The sequence below is a fragment of the Lycorma delicatula genome, chromosome 1 (assembly GCF_047948215.1).
Source record: "Lycorma delicatula isolate Av1 chromosome 1, ASM4794821v1, whole genome shotgun sequence".
In the NCBI taxonomy this organism is placed as follows: domain Eukaryota; kingdom Metazoa; phylum Arthropoda; class Insecta; order Hemiptera; family Fulgoridae; genus Lycorma; species Lycorma delicatula.
In genome coordinates, this window is record NC_134455.1 from 369,908,309 (window position 1) to 369,931,424 (window position 23,116).

The window sequence follows — 23,116 nt, forward strand, 5'->3', positions numbered from 1 at the left end:
AGTTAGTTTTTATGTAAAGATGTAGCTGATACTACAAGTAAATAAATAAATGAATAAAATTGAAAATATGTTTAAATTAAATAGTATATAACAAATATATGTATGTATATATATATATATATATATATATTAATACATGTATGGTTACTTGTTGTCTTACTATGTTTTCTTATCCAGAACTAGGATGAGCTAGATTTATGCTACCTGGCATTTATCCAATTTCATAAGACCCATACATATCGCATACTATTGTCCCCACAAGATTTAGACTAGTATTACTTTTGTTTTATATATAGGATACTTTATATGTATTTTCTTTATTTAGAAAATGACAGTTAATAACAAACAACTTCTTGATTTTAATATTTTTCAAAATTAAAAAATAAATTACTAATTTTTATACAAAAAAAAAAAAATTCAAATCTATTTTTTAATCATTATTACTTTAGCTATATTAAAGGAAAAAGTATTGTAATTACGTCAAAAAAGGGTTCATCGGTTTTTTTTGATAATCTCTACCTTTCAGGAGCCTACTAGTTCATCAAGACCAAGAAAACATCTGTATGTACGTAACAAGTACGTCTCACTCTGCTTTTGGCCATATATCTCAGAATTCACTGAACCGATATCCTTCAAGTTTTTCCCAAATATTTGGCATTCATTAATTGAATAGAGTTTTTTTCAAAGTTTGTAAAGAGGGTGGAAATATCGTGAAAAAGGTAATTTTGATTTTCTATCGAGGTATTTTAGAAAAACATTTCATTGAAACAATATTGTTACCAAAAATCTTATTTATGAAGTTGAAAATTTGTCAGTTTATTTGTTTGTTCTCCATTCTGCGAGAATCAACTGACCTATCTATTTCAAATTTTCAGGATACATTTGTGGTATCCCATGGAAGATTTTAAGCCATAGACCGAGTCCTTAGCTAACTTGAGGGTGAAGTTTTCAATTAAAAATATTCATCAGAGAAGAAAAAATTAAGTATCACCATAGCAACAGAAAGAAGTTGTTAAGTTTTCCTCGTTAAAAGTTAAGTTTTTCTTCGTTAAGTTTTCCTCGTTAAGTTTTCCTCGTGTGTGCTTTTGTTTCCATAGTTACTACTATTCTGTCTTTTGTAATTTAGTTTCTTTTTCAGGTTTCTATAAATGAATACTTTATTTATTAGTATTACTCTCACAACAATAAAGATAACGTACAATGAAGGGGAGGAGTCCTGGCTCGACGGGAATGGCGAACGAAGCGATTTCTGTGGCCCTGGAGCCGGCACCGGGTGCCAGAGAAATGGTCCTGGTACCTATTAAAATTGAAATTTATGCTTTTTTTCTATCTCCTTCGGTTTTAATATTTTAAAAATAATGTGTGAAATTTTATTCATCATATTTAGGGCTATCAAAAATTTTCCAAAATTATAAATTTTAGACGTTAATAACAGAAAAGGTTTTTGAGAAATTTTAGGCTCTAATTTTGGCTTTTACAAGAGGGGTGTTAGATTTAGATAAAATTTACTTATGGAAATTTGGTAAGCTTCTTTATCTATACATAAATACGATTATAAATTTATTTCTTAAAATCTATTCCCCCTTAAAAATATATACACATTCTTTTTGTGTTTTTGGTAAAATTAAAGTAGCTTTGGCACCAATATTATATTCAGGACCCAAAATGAGTAGCAATTTGTTTCATTACTTTTATAAAAGTCTGCTTTATTTTTCAAGATACAAAGTTAAAAGCCAATGTTACCATAATCGAAATGTTTTTACGTTTATCTAATATTCTATGCATCAAGGGAGAACTGATCAAGGACTGCTAAAAAAAAATTAAATTTTATATTATAAGTCATGAAATTCATGACTATATTAAGGAAACGAAGATAAATTCTCTTCTTAACATTATATTATATGTATTTTTATTCTTAGATAATTTTTTAAATTAAATATTGTAAGATCCTAAAAAAATATATATTAACAAAATAAACTACAAATTTATATAGAAAAAAGATTAAATAAAAAAGTTATTTTACCTTTCAATCCATACTACCAACTCACCCCACTTTGGCATCCCATATAGATTTATACCACCGAATCCGAATTGCAGAAGTTACGATTAAAGAGCTCTCACGCGTAAAAAAAAAGAACGTACTAAACCGCAGACCATTTTGAACAGTTAAAATTCGTACGTGTTAAGTATTCATTAATTAATCCATATAGAACTACCTTAATAGGGTTCACACCGGAATAGCTTCATATTTTATATATACTTATAATTCAGACAGACCGTTATGGTGTTTGTGTAATACATTAGTACACAATTTCATTTACGTTGGTGTATAGGTTTATTATCCTTTTTGTAAATGAAATACCTGAAGATAATTATTTTAAAGAAATTATTCATTAATTGGATTGTAACCGTCTAATATTAAATTCAAATAAAACCGTTGCATTGTGCTTCTTAATTAGGTTTAACGTTGATAATTGTGTATATATAATTCCCATTCATAATAACGACAGTGTTTCTATTTCCCATAAAGCGAAATGTTTGGGTATTTTTCAAGATTATAAGTTTCCTTAGAATTTTCGATTGAAAACAAAATCAAATCGTATTGTTCCGATTGTGGTTTAAAATTACTTTCTAAATTTTTAAATATTAAATATATTTAAAGATTTAATAAGCTTGATATAATTATTAAACATTTATTTTGCTTATGATGCAGTTTCCCCCCCACCACTTGTCGAGATGATACACAGTTTCTTTCTGGACATGAAGCTTTCCAAGATAGGTTGGCCAGATTTAATTTGATTAATACAGGCTTGCGTCCGGAGTGTAGGACCATTTATGATGTGCGCCATGTCTTATATGTCTGCCCCAGGTACGAAACTGAACGAGAATAAATGAGCTTGCAAGGATAAATTCTGGTTTTGGTTTGCAAGTTAATTGTAAAACCAAAAAGGGAATAAAACATAGATGCTGGATTCCTTAGATTCTTAACCCTGCGTAGGATGGCTGAGAGGAGTCTGATGCTGATATAGGTGTATGCATAGAATAGCAATCCCAGTGGCTAGGGGCCCGCGTGGGTGATTATTTAGCTAAGAGTGATTATTTTGACATCAAGCTCCGGTTAGTGAGATGCTCGCTGTTAGGAAGAAAATAGACGTGTATAAAACTCTGTGAAGGAACTGCGGTTTTGTGGAGGGGGTAGTCACTATTGGCTGGGCTCCCGAAAGCGGATTAGAGCAGAGATAGAGTATGTTTTATTAGATTTGTGAATTTTTTCTTAATTTTTTTGTAAATGAAGAGGATTTTCAGTAAATTGAATTGTAAATTGAATTCTTAGTGTTGTTGACATGAGGGTAGTCTTATTGGCGTTCAAAAACTCAATCAAGTAATGATCTAAGTGCATAGTCTAATTGAAGTTAGATGTAGGAAGAGTTTTTATGTAACACCTTCTATGATAGAGGAAGATGCAGGGATCGCGCTTCCACGAATCGGTTAATTTGATAGTTGAGAGTTGTAAGTTGTGGTAGGTGGTCGTGGTTGGTAGATGGCATACGAAGATTATAGTAGGCGATAGTAGATTGTGTAAATATGGAAATGTCTGGCGAGACATTTGCATAGGTAGCATCCTGATAGGCCAAACTATTTTTCGTGTTACTCAACATAATACTTCGGATTACGAGAAAGATGTCTATGTATTCCTTGTCGTTTTAGGTAGATTTCATAAGAAAGCTACCTATTGTAATGGGTACCATGATCCGAGTTCCGGAAAATTTCGACATATCTTCCCGTTTCACATCACTCATCACTTTCAAAGTGTTCCTTAAAAATAACTAATCCCACATTCTCGGTTGAGTTTGTTAACGGCAAAAATCGGACCATGGTGGGCTTTTTGAAATGGGGGTTTTTAAAAAAAAAAAAAAAAAATCGCTATAACTTTTTTATTAAGTGAAGTATCGACTTCGTTTAAAGTTCCTACTATTCTTTGAATAAGGTCCTAAAACTTATCTAAGTAAAGTTTTTTGATATCCCAACCAGTAGCCTAGGGGTGAAAAAAATCGGGTCTTGAAGAAAAAAGAAATCATACCTCCCCTAATAGGTAAAGAATCGAATCGGTTTAAGTGGCCGTTAGTCCTCTAAACAATACCTAAAACCTTTGTCTGAAACAATTTTTGATATGACCAACCCACAGCAGTGGATGACCGTAATGTTGCTGGATTTGTAAGAAGATTGGACTTGTCGTATGCAAAACATGTGAAACTTTTTTCACATGCAATCATTGACGTATTGAGTAAATTTGAAGTTTTTCTTAACTTTAAGGTGGAAATTTTTTTATGCCCTACTTAGCATCAGTGAAATCTATCTTCGCCTTCCGGCGTACCAAAAGGGATTTTTTAGTAATGTATCGAACTATTTAAAAAAATTTCTCAAACTTTTTTAAAATAAATTTGAAAAGATCTCATATTATAAAAATATTTTTATTCTGACGATGAATTTTTTAATCTACCACTTAAAACTACCTTTGAATTTCTGTATCCTGTTAGAACTATACGTAGATATAAGCTTGAATAATTTTCAATAAAGCCTTCTGAATAATTAAATATTTTGTAGTAATTTTTACGTTTTATATCTTCATGTGTTTAATGAACTTATCTTAATGTGTTCATATTTCTAAATAATTAATATGGACATTTATCTTTAATTTTATCTATAAATCACATCTATATTTTATCTTTAATTAATTAAAAAAAATCCCTGACGAGATTTATATAATATATTATTAAAACTGATCAGAATAAAAGATTTATCAGTTATTTTGTCATAATTTTTTGTTGTATTTTCTATTTTGTACTAATACTACTGGATTGGTTAGTAAATAATAACCTTAATTTGTATTATGGTTTTGTACGTGGTCTAATAGAAACCTTTACTTTCTGAGGTTACTGTAAAAACCTCACTTTACCGTACTGTATACACTACAATCATGTTATAATAATAATATTCTGTAAAATTGTTGTGAAAAAATAAATTGCGGTAAATTTGTATCGGGTGCCGGCTTCAATTTTTCATATTATATGTACTGGTGTAGTATATTTATATAATAGAAACAGATTAGGTGTTATTTTTTTTTTTTTGTTAAAAACAGTATACACGAGACCAGCTGAGTTTTTATTTGTTATTCTAAATAGTTGTAGAAATCTTAATTTAAAAAAAATATACTCTCGGAACCGCATGGTTGTAGGTTTCTTATTTTTGTTGTTGGAAAAAAATAGATATACGTGGGTGGAACTGAAAAAATCTTTTAATAAAAGATAAACAATTTTTTTTGAAGTTCACAATCTGCCTTGAGTAATTTAATTGATTTCCGTATGTATATTTCATTTTGTTAAATAAATGAAATATTGTTGTAAGAAAAATATAGATCCCCTTTATATCTTTCAGATAAATATGATAAAATGATTATAGTTAAATTACTCGTAAAAAATATGATTTTTTATTCGATGATGTTATAATAATATATTTTTTTTATCGATATAATTGCTAAAAACGGATCTGAAGTCAGAATATTTCCATCTCCCTAAGTTTTTTGAAAAATTTCGTCATTAAATTTTGAAAATTGTTGATATTGTCTGATGACTGATTACACACATAAGGTGCAGAGGTTGGGAAGGTTTTGGGGTTCAATTTGAGTTATTGTAGATTTCTTTAAATACGAATAAAAAAAATTTTATTTGGACAACACATAAATTCATTGTACGCCTATTAAATTACACATACACAATTTTTTTAAATGAAAAGTACATAAAATTTTATTTCATTAAAAACTTCTGATATTTTTTCATATCTTCTTTTTTTAATTATTGAATAAAAATAAAATTAAAATAATTCATAATATTAAAGGAGCACATATACCGTGTTGAAGAAAATAAATTCGTTTAAGTTTTTAATAAAATTAGAAAAAAAAATACAATTTGTTAAAAGGTTTTAAGGTCTGTAAATAGCTGCTTCTCTGAAGTTGTTTGTACTTGTACACATGTTAGTTTCATTTAAGTCCAAAGTTTGCCAAAAAAATATGTAGTTATAACCTAGTTACAACCAATAACAAAGAGATAAAACCGAGAAACCAACAACGATATCAATTAAATTGGTAGGGTAACACCTTATGTTTACTCTGAAAGGTAAGGGTTTTACGCCCTAGATTATTTTAATACACTGCATCTACTCATGTGATGATAATTTTTTTGACCAGGGGAAATATAAATATTTTTAAATTATACGAGGGATATCTCTTAAGTAAAGACCGCTAGGAAATTTCCCTCTTTAAGGTTGGCGAACCTGTGTCGTTAATGGCCACGCTAGTAACTTACACACATCATTTTTGTCTGTAAGTTGTCGCGTTGTAGTATCTTTGATAACGTATGAGTTATTACTTTATGAAATGAATAGGAAAATCAATGTTGCAACCGACTGTGAAATACGAGGGGTCATACGTTTTTTAAACCATCTTCAGCCGGCTGAAATTCATGGACAGTTGGTAGCAACAAACTGTCTACGGTGGTCAGCCTACGGTGATAATGTAATGAATGAAAGAAACGTCCGAAAATAATGTGAAATGATTAGAAATAACAGAATTAATGTGCAACATGAAGAACGTTCAGGAAGGCCCTCGATAATCACATAGGACTTGTTGAAACGCGTCGACGATGAAATTAGAAAGGATGGTGGCTAAACGATTTCCGACCTGGCCCTTCTTTTACCTGATGTCTCAAGAGCTATTATTGGTCACACTGTTCATGACCATTTAGGCTTCAGAAGAGTTTGTGCACGTCAGGTGCCTCACGTCTTAACGATACGTCACAAAAAAATCCGAATGGGATCTGCTTTAGATTATTTGATATGCTTCACAGAAGAAGTAGATGAGTTCTTTAATTCAATTGTTACCGGCCATAAAACATAGATTTCGTATTTCACGCTAGAGAGAAAACAGCAGTCAAGTGAATGGCATCATCCTCAGCCAACGGTCAAACCACAGCCATTTGGACGCAAACTGATGGTCAAAGTCTGTTGGGATCGGTTTGGCTTACCTCTGATTGATTTCATGCCACGTGGAAGACTACCATTTTTTTGCGAAATTGAAAGAATTTTTGAGTGGTAAGCAATTCGAGGGTGACGATGAACTTAAAAATGCTGTTAATCAGTAGCTAAATGGACTGGTAGTAGATGAATATGACGAGGGTATATTGAAACTGGTGATCGCTACGATAAATTTCTTAATTCATGAGGCGATTATATAGAGACGTGTATAAAATATGTAGTTTTAGAGAAATAAAATATATTTATAAAGTTTTCAGAGTATATTTTTTTACAATTAAAGGGTCTTTACTTTACAGATAACCTCTCGTAATTTTAGTACCAAAGTTTGAATTGCTATATATTAAAATTTTAACTAAAATAATTAATAAATATAGATTATTTGGTTCCAAAATTATTAAGTTCTAGATACGTTATAAATATATATTTACACAATTTAAGAAGCGTTATTCTTTGTCTACAAAATTTTAATTCACATAAATTTATTGTGATGCAGTATATTCAAGCTGGGTTACTTCTATTATTATTATTATTGTCACCGTTTTTTTACTCTGTGAAACTGTAATCAATTTTTGTTTTCCTAAAATATTCACTAATATTTATAGAATTTCCAATTAAAGGTTTTTTAAAAAATATTTATAAAGAGATTCTTTTTTATTATATTTTGTTCTTTTTCAATTAACATGCAAGCTAAAGATTACAACGTTATTTTTTATTTTTTTGGTTTTGTGTTTATAACAACTCTTATTTCATGTTTTCAAACGTTAGGTTAATACATTTATCCCTTCATCTGTTATGATGGTTTTATCAAACTTTCCTTTTGAAACTTTTCTATTTAGGTCACCCCGAATGCTATCCAAAATAAACATACTGGTATTTTAAAAAGTAGTTTATATTTACGTCCCCTACCTATTCCTAAAGTAACTTCTTTTTCTTTTAACTTATAATTTAATTTATAATTTCTTATTATTTAATGTGAAAACGTTTCATTCTAAGATGAAAACGTTATTTTAAATTTAGCTAAATGTGATATTTTTCTTCACATGTATTCTACGTACCGTTAGTGTAATTAAAAAACCTCATTTTCATGACCTATGTAATGAATTTAACAAAATAAAATATATTATTATTATTATTATTGAGATATTTTGGGGAATATTATTTACGAAAATTATAAAATTAAAATTGACTGAAACCGAAGATCTTTTGAAAAAAAATTATAATGTGGAAATGAATTATAAAATAAGAATTAAAATAAATATGAATTGGAAATATTTCGTTATTTACATAGAACAATTACGAAGACGAATGAAATAATGCAGAAAAGAGATTGCAAAAGCCATGTAAATTTTTTAGTTATATTAAATATAAATCTAAGAGTTAGGGAGAAATTCAAGAAAATATTTGTGTGGCACTTAATGGTAATGAGTCCTGGAAAATAGGAAGACGAGAGAAGAAAAAAGTTGAGGACTTTCAAATGAGATTTTATAAGAGGACTTGAAAATAAGACGAGTTTAAAACCTACAAAATTAATAGTCTAAGACGAATAACAGAAGAAAACTTTGTGGTAAAATTTTATAAGACAAGAACTAGGTTAGTAGGCTATGTATATTAAAACATCCACTTTTTTGTTGATTTGATAATACATGTAAATTTAAAACTGCATATAAAGGCAAAGATTGTGATATTGTTGAAAAATATAATAGAGAATATAGGATGTAGTAAATATATTCTAATTGAAAAAATTACCAATAAACAGAAAGGAATGGGGAATATCAAAAAACCAATCATCGTATTTGATGATTTGAAAATAATCACAAGACAAAAAATGATGGATCTAAAAGCTGAAAATTTATGATACATGTTGAATTTATTCACCCAAAAGAGGTTGTCCAAAAATTAACATAAATATATAATAATTTAAAGCTTCACAATTAAAATACAAAATTTTCCATAGAATACAGAATTTAAAAATTTGTTCATAAATGAACAGATCAACAATCAAACGGATGTACTTTTCAAAAATCTCAATCAATCTTATCTGGCCTTCTCGTGAAGGTCAGATAAGGCATGACATTAAATATAGACAGGGCGTTAACGAAACGCTATATAAAAATTAACAGAAATTTATTAGTACTAGAAGAATATGTTTTGACAATGGAGTGGTTCCGAAACGCGTAAACATGTGATTAAAGAATGAAGCTAAGAAAGGTAAACAATACTCAACATAGAATCTAAAATATTTTTGTTTTATTGGTTGGAAAAAGTAGCCACTGAACCACTAACTGTATTTAGTATCGGTGATAACTAGTAAAATATTTTATTTCTATATAAAATAAAAAGCTGACAACAAAAATGTATTATTGTCGTTGCACTGATTATTTATTCTTATATGGTAGGAAACTAAGAATACATGAAAATAATACATGAAAATAAGAATCTCTGGGTCATGAAACGTCGAGAAAAGCAAAAAACTATACTCTTTTTTTGACTGATCATCATACTTTCCTTTCTGCAGCACAGCTTTAGAACTATAATTCCACGTAAATAAAAGTCTGTTCGATCATCAATAATTATTTTTGTTCTGCAACTTAATTTTTTTATTAACATAGATATGATTTTTAATTTAAATTACCAGAACTCAAAATAATTATTTTTTATTATTCATGGCTAATATAAATATATATATTTCTCATTATGTTGAGAGATTTTAACATCTGATTAATTTTATGACGGTCAATCTAATTTAACATTCATTTCACACTACAGGCTAGTTTTATCATGTAAGCGTAACCTAAACAACAGTAATAATAATTGTAAGGATACTAAATAACCGTATGTTCTGGAACAATAGTTGATGCTGACCTCACCACAAAAGCTTAATGCATTAAAATAATAATAATAGTATAAATTGTGCAACAAATTTTATGAGGGGCGGTTTATCAGTGACATATTACCTATTATAGTATATTACTTATGATTTTCTTGGGTGTTGTATCATATAAAAAAAACTTTTCTAATTTTAGTTTTTTTTTAAGTCTGTTAGAAATAGCGACGAATATTTTTTAATTTGACTTTATTTCTACAATAAGAAATTCTTCATTTTATGTACCGCCTGTTTTATTTAACGCGAATTTCATTATCCAAGTTCTATAGTTGGTTTCAACACAAAGAATTCTTCTTTAATCTGTACTGAATCTATCTTATATGAATGTCCGTGTTACAGGAAACAGAAAACTTTAAAAAAGTATGGGCAAATATTTTTACGTTCCTTAAACCCGTTCCTTCTCAAAAAAATCTTAACAGTTCATGTTTGTCCATACTATATTTATGATTACGGAAGACGGAATTTTCTTGCTAATAATCACTATTAACTATTATTTGTTGTTCTGTATCAAAGTGTCTTAGAATCCGTTTTTTCAAATTTAATATATTTCTGAAATCTTCAACATTTCAACGATATTCAAATAGTTCATAGATTAGACTCGAAAAACCCACCGGGTTGGTCTATCTCGTCATCGGTTATTGAACTCGTCATCGCAAAACAGCTGATTTCGAAGTCAAAAGATTTAAGGTTCAAATCCACGTAAAGACAGTTTTATACGGATGTGACTACTAGATCGTGAATACCGGTGTTCTTTGGTGGTTGGGTTTCAATTAAGCACACATCTCAGGAACGGTTGACAAGAGACTGTACAAGACTTTATATACTACAACCTACAATATACTACAAGACTGCACTTTATATACATACCAACCTTATTGATCCTCAAGTAATACCTTACGGTGGTTCCGGAGGCCAAACATCTTATATTGAAAATTAAATTTAATATTTATAATTCGCTTCTTTGTAATATTATTTTAAGTTTTTAGAATTTTTTCAAGATCTTTAAGTAATTCAGTTTTTTTTAAAGATTTTGATGTTTATTCATAAATTGTAATCACAGGATAGCAAGCTCTTCCTTTGCTGTTTTACTTTAATCATGAACAAAATTTCCAAGATATTAAGACCAGTAATTTTTATGGCACTGAAATATTACACCTAACCAATCTCGAAAAATTTCTAAGGTAAATCCATAACTCAAAGGTAACAGAGGAAGGTTACAGATTGAAATATAACAAAGATAAATACGGAACTGAAGAAGACGTAGAACAGTAATAGGGAAAATAAAGTTAAATTTCTTGAGGCATATGATCAGTATGGACCCAAACAGATTGAATAAACAAATCGTAGACATGATGTGGAACATGAAAAACAAATTAAATTACCTGAAACAGATAGAAGAGGTTCACCAAAGGATGGATATGAAGGAAGAGAACTGTTGCGATAGATATAACTTCCGAAGAATAATTTAAATTATGCAAGTTCTTTGGGCAGGAAAAAATCTGATGTTGGACACCACACGACTTTCTTGTACGCCTGTAAAATTAAACGTACACATTTTTAAAATTAAATAAAATTTTATTTCTTTAATAACTTCTGGTTTTTTTCATATATTTTTTTTTTTGTTATCATTATTAAATTATTCTTTATTGCAAAACCTTTTTTACAATCAGAGGTTAATAATTCATCGGATCTGAACCGATTTGCCTTCCCCTTGTAAGATCCACATACTCGTATTTCATTAATTAATTCTATTTGGCTACAACTCTGGAACCAGTCAAAATAAGTACCACTTATGATATATCGTTGAAAAGCTCTCAATGAGAGCTTATTCCTGCAGTTAAAAGAAAAAGTCAAAAATTCAATTTTTGGGGAATTTTGGGGTTTTTTGGACACTTTTCGTCCAGTTGATTGCAATCAAAAGGATAGGTGCACAACCAGATGTTACAACAGTCCTAATCCAAAATTTCAACATTCTACGGCTAATCGTTTTTGATTTATGCGATATATACTCGTACATACGTACATACAAACGTCACGCCGAAACTAGTCAAAATGTAGTCACGGATGGTCAAAATGGGTATTTCCATTGAAATCTGAAAATTCGAAATTTTTCGCGATTCCTTGTACTTGGTACAAGGAACTAAATAGGACAGGTCGTAAATGACAGATGTGAAAAAACTAAACCATGCCGGAAAAGTGAGATACGCATGGATGAAAAGAAAAGAAGCTACAAAGAAATAATTTTCCTAAATTGGCCTAAATATTAGAATAACAAAAGCAGTGATGCTTAAATTTTATGTTATTTTTAACACACGAAAAAATTTTTTTTTTTTTTTGCTAAAACTATAAGAGATGGATGAAATAACAAAGACATTTTTAGATTTTTATGAAAACGAAAATTATGAAATTCATATAATAAAAATAATGTATTTTTAACTATTTAATGACCATTATCTAGCCTAATCTATACAATTTACAAATTGAAATAATCCCGTAGTTAAGAAATAATTTCTAGCATCTAATCCTCAATTTTTATATATATTTTTTGTATTATCTGGTAAGTTAAAATTGGGAAGAATATTTGGAAATACAAATCCCATCAAAGGCAAAAACACATAAAAATTTTCAAACATTTTTCAGGTAATGCTATTTTAGTACTTTTTAAAAATATTATCTGTATTATATAAAGTGCCATAATTGTAAAAATTTTAGGTTACTTGACATTAGTTAAAAATTAAATTGAAAACAGAGCAGTCATTATCAAAAATAAAAAATATGAAATTCAAAAATTAATAAAAAAAGTCCATTCATTTGTTATAAGATACAAATATTTGTAAGTAACCATTGTATTTCAGGGTAACAACACTTTTCATTACTTAGCAATTGTCTGCAACGAGTAAAAATAGAGGAATAAAAATTTGCATGTGCGTACTGTATTCACAAAATCAGAACTATTTATAATGATGCTAGATTTAATTTCAATAACAGCTTTATTTTCTCTAAAAAATGATTATAAAAATACAAAGCCTTTTTTACTTTAACGCCTAGCGTTATAGCAGAGCTATAGCTAGAGAAGGGAAAAAACATGGTAATCGGTTTAATTTGGGCATACGCAGTTTTCCCGGATCTTGACGTTTTGACACTTAAGGAACCCAAAAACCGGATGGAAGTTTCCAGATGTTAATGTTCGTATGTAAGTGTGTGTGTGTTCGGTGTTAGCTTCTAAATCATCATCTACCTACAGAACTACTGGACCGATTTTGATCAAACTTGAGCAGATTACTTCTACATATGGAGAATTGATGTCATTAAATTTTCAACTTAAAAGGTTTAGGGGGTGAGGCTGTAGAGAAAGGTCACCCTCAGTATCTCGAGATTTCGCTTAATTAACGTCTTATTTTTCTTAGGCACATTTGATAACAATTAAAAACCATAATACTTTCAAACCAATATTTTGCAAAATCTAAAAAATGATCTAAATAAATTAGTTGCTAAGTAGGTATAGTGTGTTATTACCATCTCACCACAAAGAGCACTAGTGGAGCACTGACGTACAGCTTTTGTAGTCGTCTTATATGTTGTAACGTCACAGATGAGCGGTAGAATTAAATAAATGAATAATATTTAAAGTGTAAAAAAGTATTTAAAGTTGCCGCTAGTACTGCCACACACGCGCAAATTTAATGCGGTATGCGTGGTCGCTTTAGTTAAAATTATTGAATTAAATACACAAAAAATATTATGTTTAAATAAAATATAAATATTTTAAATTAAGTTGTGTGTGTAAGCCGTGCATCAGAAAAAAGCAGCGTGGCGGGAAAGTCCTATATCTGTATTGTCAGCTTTTTTAAATCATGCTGATATATATATATATATATATATATATATATTTTATTATTTTTAACAGAACGTAAATGTTTTATAAAAGATCAAAGTTTCATACATTGTATATTGTCATATAAAGTAGCGTCATGGATTTTTATCAGGTGTTGGATAGTGCTATAGTATTGTAGTTTTTGCATTGTATTTAGTATGGGGTTAGTGGATGCACGGCCTCGACATCTTAGGTAATAATAATTACATTTCCATGTGTGTAGTATCGTAATGCTTATTATTGAGTATTATTGTGCAGTATTATAATGCTAATATTATTATGTTTAGTATTATAGTCGTATAATATTATATTGTTTTGGTATGCCTTTATAGGGGAAATGCCCCGCCATACCCGGAATAAGGGTAACACCATGTCGAAGAGTAACGTATATTTCGTAGTGATTGCGGTGTAAAATTGTATTGTAGTCCGGTATGGTTCAGTGTAAAATTGTACTGTAATATTGGTACACTGTATTTTTGTATCATCTTGTTATACAGCAATGTCGCGATTTTATTATAATGTATCATGTAGTATTACAGTACTGTAGTACTGTTATTTTATTATGTATTTTGTAAATTATGTTAACATGTTGTACTATATTGTCCTTTTCATGATTATGTGTTGTAATTTAGTAACATGGTATTAATGTAGTATTTTTGTATATATATGTTTTGTATGGGTTGCTGGGGGCAAGGACCTCCATCAAATTCGGAAAGAGGATATTACCGAGTGCTACAGTAAAGTTATGTATTTCTTAGCATGTACAATGTAGCATTGTTTTGTAGTATTGGTACATGGTATCTTGGTATTATCCTGTACAGCACTGTCGTGATTATTATGTATCGCGTAATATTGTAGTAACGTAAAATTGTATTACGTATGGGTTTGGTGGAGGCATGGCCTGGAAATGACGGGAAAGGTAAGGTGATAAAAGATGCCGTGATGGTGACATGGGGGACCCTCAAGGTGTGTGCAGGGGGACGGATCGCTAAGGATACGAATAAGGCATGTCTGGAGTGTGTAGGTTAGTGACGGGGAGAGCAGCTCTCCAGCTGAGGGGCACGTCCGGAAGAGGAGGTTGGCGTGTCCCTATGAGGCTCGGGAGACCCCTGTTGGGAAAACCCTCTGGTGGGAGTAAAATAGGGAGGGTAGAGACACATGCTACGGTACACTGAGGCGACCGAGTAATGTCTAAACCGGCTCCTGCCGTTTAGACAGGCTCCTGCCGTTTAGACAGGCTCCTGCCGTTTTAGTTGCCTTAGGGGTGTAAAAAATAAGGAAAAAAAGAAAAAAGATCAAATTTCAATAAAATCATAATTACCAATTATATTTTTTTAGTTGTAACTAAATTACGACTTATTAAACTTAATTTTATATACCGTGTCTCCCACGAAGAGTTATATTTAAATTAATATCACTTGTCCATTTCCCCTCCGATTCTATTGAAAGTATACAGATCTTTTAACGAAGGTTTTAAAAATGTTTTGTGAAAATTTCAACCTTTTAGCATTTATAGAAACAAAGTGGCCGATTTCAAATGAAAACATAACTTTCAGATAAACCAAATTTTTTATACATTACAAAATAGCTGGTAAAATTATTTAAAACACATAATATTTAGATATAGAAAAATTAAAAACGGTTAGATAATTAGTCATAGTTACTAATTACTCGTATTATCAATTTGTTTTATTCAATTTAAACAACTGTTTAAGAATACACCATCTGTTTTAATAATTTTTACCAACTATTTTATAATGAATAAAAAATATTGTTCCGTTCCACGTCGAGCCGTCCGGTGCTGCGATCTAGTGGGTGCTAGCGCTCACCGGAAAGTTAAGCCGTACTAACATTCTACGTTAGAATCCCGCGCAGTGCGCTCACATTTTTCATTTCGTCCTGATGGACAATCAGTGTTACTCATAATTACTAGAATTCGTTGCTCGAATCTGATCCAAGATGGTCACCTCATACTCTTCGTCCGGATGGACTCCATTCTCTTTGTTCGAATGAACGTTAGCTTTAATATTGTATTTAATTTATGTTTTTTTTATTTTTATATGTCAAGTTATAAGTTATGTTACAATTCATTTCATTAACTGTTAAGATGACAATTCATTAAACCATTATTCAACAAGCAACAAGACGTTGTCTTCATTCATCACCTATGAACATACAGTCCAATCTCTCTCTAAAATCTACCAAATGTGGTTTATCTAAAATTGAGGTTTATATTTGAAAGCCGCCATTTTGTTTCTATAAATCTTAGAAGGTTAAAATTTTTACAGAACATTTTTAGAACATCCGTTAGAAATTTGTAAAGTTTCAATAGAATCGGGGAGAGCAATACTAAATCAAAGTCGTATACCTCTTCTTGACTCTGTATATTAAGTTCCAGTACAATACAGTTATAGGGTAACTTATCATAAGTGAAAAATCTCTCCAAAAATAACACAATCATCTACAAGAATAAAAAGCATTTAATAGGAGATTTCTGTGGAAAGATTTTTGTATATTCTACGTCAAGATTGAAGTGACTTCCTGTTAGCTAAATAAATATCCAACCCACAAAAATGTAGGTAATATTCAATCCTACAAATAAAACCTTTATTACGTCTTAACAGGGTTTATCGTATACTATAATGATAATTTAAAAAATAGAATTCGATTTTTTTCTATCTGATTGAATTTTAGTCAAAGATTAATTTTTTTTCTGTAAAAATTATTTAACCATTAAGTTTTGGTTTTTATCCGAATCATGTTAAATATATTGCTTTATCCTGCTGTACATTTAATCTAACTTTAGTTTCCTTTAAAAATATATTTAAAAAACAAACAATCACTTGAATATTTGACTTTGACATGTTCTGTGAGATGTTCTGGAATTCAAGCACATAGAGACGTCAATTCTGGAAACACGTTAAATGGTTATTGGTTCGTGTTCAAACATTATTATAGTTTGTAATACAAATTTGTCAGTTCATAGTACTTGAATAAACAACTCAATATGTTATCTAATTGATGAATGGAATCATGAATATACTAGTAATCTTTATTATTTATACAAAGGCTGAAAAATCGGTTATTTTTCAACCCGGAACATTTGATTTAAAATTGGAGTGGTGGAGGATGAAATTGGTTTTTCTGGGACTCGTGGTGAAGTGTGAGGGTGTAGCAGGTAGATTATTCATTGGTCTACCAAATAATAAGATTTTAAAATTCCTGTAGCATTGCCAGATTTTTTACTACAGGAATCGTAGATGATGGTTTCGTTAAACTGTTGTAGATGATCGCGTTGTTATCAGAATTAAGCTGACGGCAAATGACCAAATATATCTTTCCTCGATTTATGGTACGCTTTTATTCCGTAATCTCAATTTGTCTGACATAAATTAAAACGTAGCTTTACATTTTTGTTTTAACAGTAAAAAATAGTTACATTAACAGCTTCTTTATATAATTTTTAATTTAATAGATCTGATAATATAATTATATAAACAAAAGTTTTATTATAATAAATATTTTTTATTATAAAAACTTCCATCTAATCATAAAACAGGATGACTGATACCGGACCGTCGAATTACTTTGAAAATATAATAATTCTGTAGGCCTAAATAAGTATTATTATTATTATTATTATTATTATAATGATGATCATCATCATCATCATTCATTTTTGCCATTAAGGACAGTGTTTGAACTTGAGTGTTTCATGATTATGCGATCCTAAGTTGTTTTCTCCTTCTGTTTCTCTTTCCACAATCTATTCATTCTTTGTCTGTGTTCCTGTTTCCTTTATTCTGTCCACTTTGGTCCTGTATTCTTCTTTTCTTTTCTTGTTCATAATTTTGATTCTAATTTTTCTTCTTTCATCCATAATTTCCCTATTAATCCCTGCTTTTCTTAGGTCTTTTTCTATTTCGTGATGCCAACTGATTTTCCCGATTTAGCCGTTCATTACATCAAAGATCTACTTCGCGAATCTGTTGCTGTTCATTCGCTGTATGTGCCTGTAGAATGTAAATCTGTATTTTCTAATCATGTCTGATTGTGTCTGTTCGTTCATATTATTCCCTGGTCGGTCTCTTCATCCAAATGCCATCTCAATGTACTACTCCAAAATGTTTCTAAGTATTTTCCGTTCTATTTTTTTTGTTGTTTCTGTGATGCTTGATGCTTCAATTGTGGTAGTTTCTGATGCGTACAGTACCTCCTAAGCACAACTGTCCTTTAGTTCTGAGTTTCACCTGACTCGATATACTTCGCTTGTTATTGGGCGACCACGTAAGTCTGTATGATTTCTGAAGTCTTTTTGTTCTTTCCATGGTGGTTGCCTTATTTGATGCCCTCGTTTCTATATACTCCGCTAGATATTTGAAGTTTTCGACTCTATATTTTGGTTTTTTGTACGTGTGGTTTTTTGTCTTTGCCTTTCCGTGTATTGTGTTTCTTAGTATGATATTTATAACCCTGTTTTGGAAGCGATTTTGTGTAAGAGTTTCAGTGCTTTTCGTGCTTTCTGTCTATTGTTGCTTAATGTTACCAGGTGGTCTGAAAATGCCAGATGATTGTTTTGGTATCTTATGAGCTTCCCGCATGTATCCTCTTGATATATTTTAAATACTATTATTATTATTACCTATTTTTATTGTACCTTAATGAAGGTAATTCATTAATTGTTAATATCTACTTTTCTCTTTTATTTAAAATAAAAGAGTGACAAAATCCTAATAAATAATTAACATAAAAAACTTTATAACTAGTCGTTTTATATGAGCTACCTTTGAGACATTAAACCAATCCTGTTTTTTTGTTGAAATTATTTACCCTACATAATTTTTGTTAAGATATAAAAGAGAAATCATAATACAGGAACCAGTTTTCTAATTTTTTACTTGAAAACTATTTCATCGTTTTTATTGAAAAGGAATAAAAAAACAATTAAAAATTACGTGAATGTCAAATATCTTTCAATCAATGACAGCAAGAAAGGTTGTTTAAAAAATAAAGACCTTGGTAAATAAAAAAACCAGTCAACTAATAATAAATTAAACGATATTATTCTGTATGATAAAATATATAGTTGAATTAAGAGCTATGAAGTTTTAATCAGGTCTACTTTTCAAGTTGTTGCGCATTTTCTTATTATTATTATTTTTTTTTTAACTTTAAGAATAATATGAATAATATTTTATAATTAAGAATAATTAGTTTATTATAAAGACCGTATTTTAAATAATTAAAAAAAATGTTTTTCCTTCTATGTATTTATACTACGCAGAAAATTTTATTCAAAAAAAAAAAAAATAGTTAAGAGGTTTCATAACATATTGTTGTTTACTCATACTGAAACAAAAGTAGCTACTGATATTTTACCTACATCATTAACTTAAAAATCAATACATTAAAATGCATTACAACTTTGTAATAAGTAATCTGACAATAATAATATTAAGAATAATCAAGTATTGAATGGATTTATAAGAAATATTTTTATTATTTTTTTTTTTTTTTTGTATAAATAAATTGTCTTTTAATCGGTTCAACAGTTCAAAATTGAGATATAAGTAAAATACTAATGATTATTGTGTGGTTGTGCGCGCTTAGTTTTTACAATAAGTTTTTTTATTTTATTTTAAAACTAATTCTGAATGACGATTTAATCAATTAGGATAATTTTTTAATTCACTGAAACAGTGTTTATCATTATTTTAAATCATTAGTGTTATTTATTATTGATTTTTATTTTAAAATCACGTTATTAAATATATTTAAAGAACTAAATCAGATAATGTATTAACTAATAATTTGTTGTTTGGTACTGTTATTGTGATATTTAATCAAAATGTTCGATTCGTGATTAAACGCGGTCGGTGTAATAACAAAGTTCTCATATAATTTTCAGAACGAAATTTCATAATGCATGACGAGGAAGGGGTATTTAGGTACGATGTGTCTGATATCAGAGTAAATACAAAGAGCGACGCTATACTAGCGCCTGTTAGCGGCGAGGTCGTGAACTGACTGCGCGTCACACTGACCTACTTTTCATCCAAGGTCACAGATTGCAGCCCACTCGAGTCCCCTCCTCCTATCCGATGCATGCAGCAGCACATATACAATGCACGAACCGCACTGTCGCCGCTAATTTCCTAATTTTCTAATGCACTTCGCTGCACTTGTATTTGACATTGAACGTATTTGCTACGTCATCTTCTATGATTACATTCTCTAACCGACAAATAAGGCCCACCAAACAAAGCTTTTTAATTTTATTATAGCAACACATCAAATATTTTAACGCTTATTTTCATTATATTGCCCGATAAACTATGTCTTTCAACTGAACATTATACATGTAATTCTATTGTATTAAAACTACAATTCGCACATAATATTTACTTTAACCATTATCAAAGGTCGGATAATGCAACCATTATAATGACTCAGCAACGCAGTAAAAATATAAAGCATAAACAAATAACAATTAAACTTTTTTTTGCATACGCCTCATACACACTCTTTGTTCTCCTTATTTATTAACGAAATATTTTTTTTCTGTGACATGACAATGAAAATGGCTAACATTAAGTAAGCGAAAGCGTAATAAAAAACACTTATGGTTCTACGTGCGCACACACATACACTGCGACACAAGAAATGTATAAAAAGCAAACTGGCACTATTATTTCAGTTTTATAAAGTTTTTATTACAAATTATCTCAAATTATAAACATTTAGTTCCCTAATTGTATGGATCTTTTTTTAAAATTATATTGTTACAGAATAGTTTTAATTATAAAACGGTGAAATATTTCTTTAAATGATAAAATAGTTTTTTATTTTGAAAAATATGATGAAAAGATATATTATATATTTTTATTTAATTAAAAAAATTTTTTACTTCAAAATAAATGAAAATTTAAATCTAGTAAAATATATTCACGATGGTAAATATTTATGGAACACCTCACGATTCAGCAGTATGTTTGAAACTTCAACACTATGAGACGTATTTTATTCCTTCTAAATTTCAACCATCTCATTCATCTTATAAAAGCCATTTTTTATGAGCAAAAAATTGTTAAAATAAGTTTTCAGTTTTCTTGCGGTTGTCAGAATTATGAAAAAGGCAAATTTTTATATGTCAAATATAAATTTTAAATCATATTAATTAAGCAAGTAAAATATCAAAATCTGTCAAATTTATTCATGAAGGTCAATGAAAAAATGGTGCAAAATTAGAAATTTTTAATGTAAAAATTCTGAATTCATAAAAACATTGCTTCTATATTTGTCAATTAACTCATTGAAAATAATCAAAAATCAACCAACAGTAGTCTTGATTGATCTTCTGTACATACGTGAAAAAGGTAGTAACACATTTCAACAGTATCAAATTATCAAGATGTAAAAACGTATAACGATATATGAAACGACCAATATAAATCCAATTCAAAATTCTACACTCCATTGTTATCAGCTAACTTTCTAATACACTTGCAAAAGAAAACGAGAATAAAAAAAAAACATCAAATAGGTCAGAAACAACACAATTTATTATTTTTAAATAGGTTAACATTTTTGAGGTAAGTTAAAAGAAATATTTCACTTTAATTAAATTCGGATCAGCTTTTTATTAAAAATTATCAAGTTTTGTATAAAACAAAAACTTCCGACGATTATGCTTCTATATTTTTAGAAATGTAATAGAAATACTTTTATAAAATTTCTTTTTCAATCAGTTATGATGACTGGTCTTGGGCAGAATAAGAAAAAGAGAACAATTATTTTAATCTCATTTAACGAATTTTTCATCAGCTAATGATTAAGGAAAAAAGTCCTAGGTTCTACCTTTTTAAATATCAACGAAATTATTTCAACTATTAGATATTTGACAAAAATTACATATTTATTATTTATTATTAAAGAAATCAAGGTACCTATAACTTTATCTTCTTCGAGACCAGTTACTGTAGGAAAAAATTGAATGATTAATTTCTGGCTAGATTTTTAGCTCTCCAACGCTCCTTCATTATTTTCCTGTTCCGCCCCCTCATTTTTTCGACCACTTTAGGTTAGCGTATTCTTTCTCCTCCTTCTGGATTCCTTTGAATTCGATTTTTTTCTAAGAACCGTCTGTCTTTTAATCCATTACGTTTACGTTTGCTACCCTTAGATACGCTTTTTTTCTTTTCTGTTTAGCCTCCGAAATCACTGTAAGGTATTACTTTTTAAATATTAGGTATTCTTTAACTTGCTTGAACCATTTAACCTTCGTCTTGTCCCATTACACTTGTCAAAAAATCTTTTCGAAAGCCTGCTTGAATCTATTCTTGTCAGATTTCCGTAGAATGCCAGACTTTGCTTTTATATTATTTATGTGATTTCATTTAACTCCCGATAAAATTCCTCGTTCAACTTAATTTTCAACCATCTGTAGTTTTCCTGAATCTTAGGATTATCCTTAATATCCGTTTTTCACCAAGTTTCTATTTATCTATTTCCTATTTTTAAAAAATCTTTATTATTAAAAAAAATTTTAAATATTCTAAAATATCTTTTGGTTTTCTTATTTATCGTAATTATAATAACAATTTAAAAATGATCAAAGTTTAATTTTATTTTATTTTAATTTTTTTTTGATGCTATCTCCACATAAATATGAACATAACATTGTGCGTGGGATATGGAAATGTAGCGTATGAAAAATGCCATGCCTGACCGGGATTTGAACCCAGGACCTCCAATTGAAAAACTTTCACCCAATCCCGATTTAGATTCTAATCAAAACATTCAATTGTTCATTAATACTCTCTATTGTAAATCAACTTTTAAGCGTAGTAAAAAAAAATAATATTTTACATTAATATCTTTTTCGATACTCTCCAAATATTTGATAGAATGTGACATAATCATTATCATAAATTACGTTTCCTTAAAAAGAGGTTTTAAAAGAAAAATAATTCCATTTTTTCTCCTACTTTACGGAACTTAGCGTCATGCCATAGTTTTTTGGATTAGCTATAGACCGAAATATAAGTACATAACACATGTCCTTCTAGATTGAATTTAACTTTTTTTTAGTACACTTATTGAACATGTTCCATATTTATTCTATGTAAAACATTTCCTGTTTTATATTGTTACGATAGACTGGTTCTTTCAAGTTTAAAAAAGAACAATTCTAACCAGAAGTGTGGTTTAAAAAATGATATTTTATGTGTATCACGCCAAATCATCCATAACTCAAGACACTATACTCG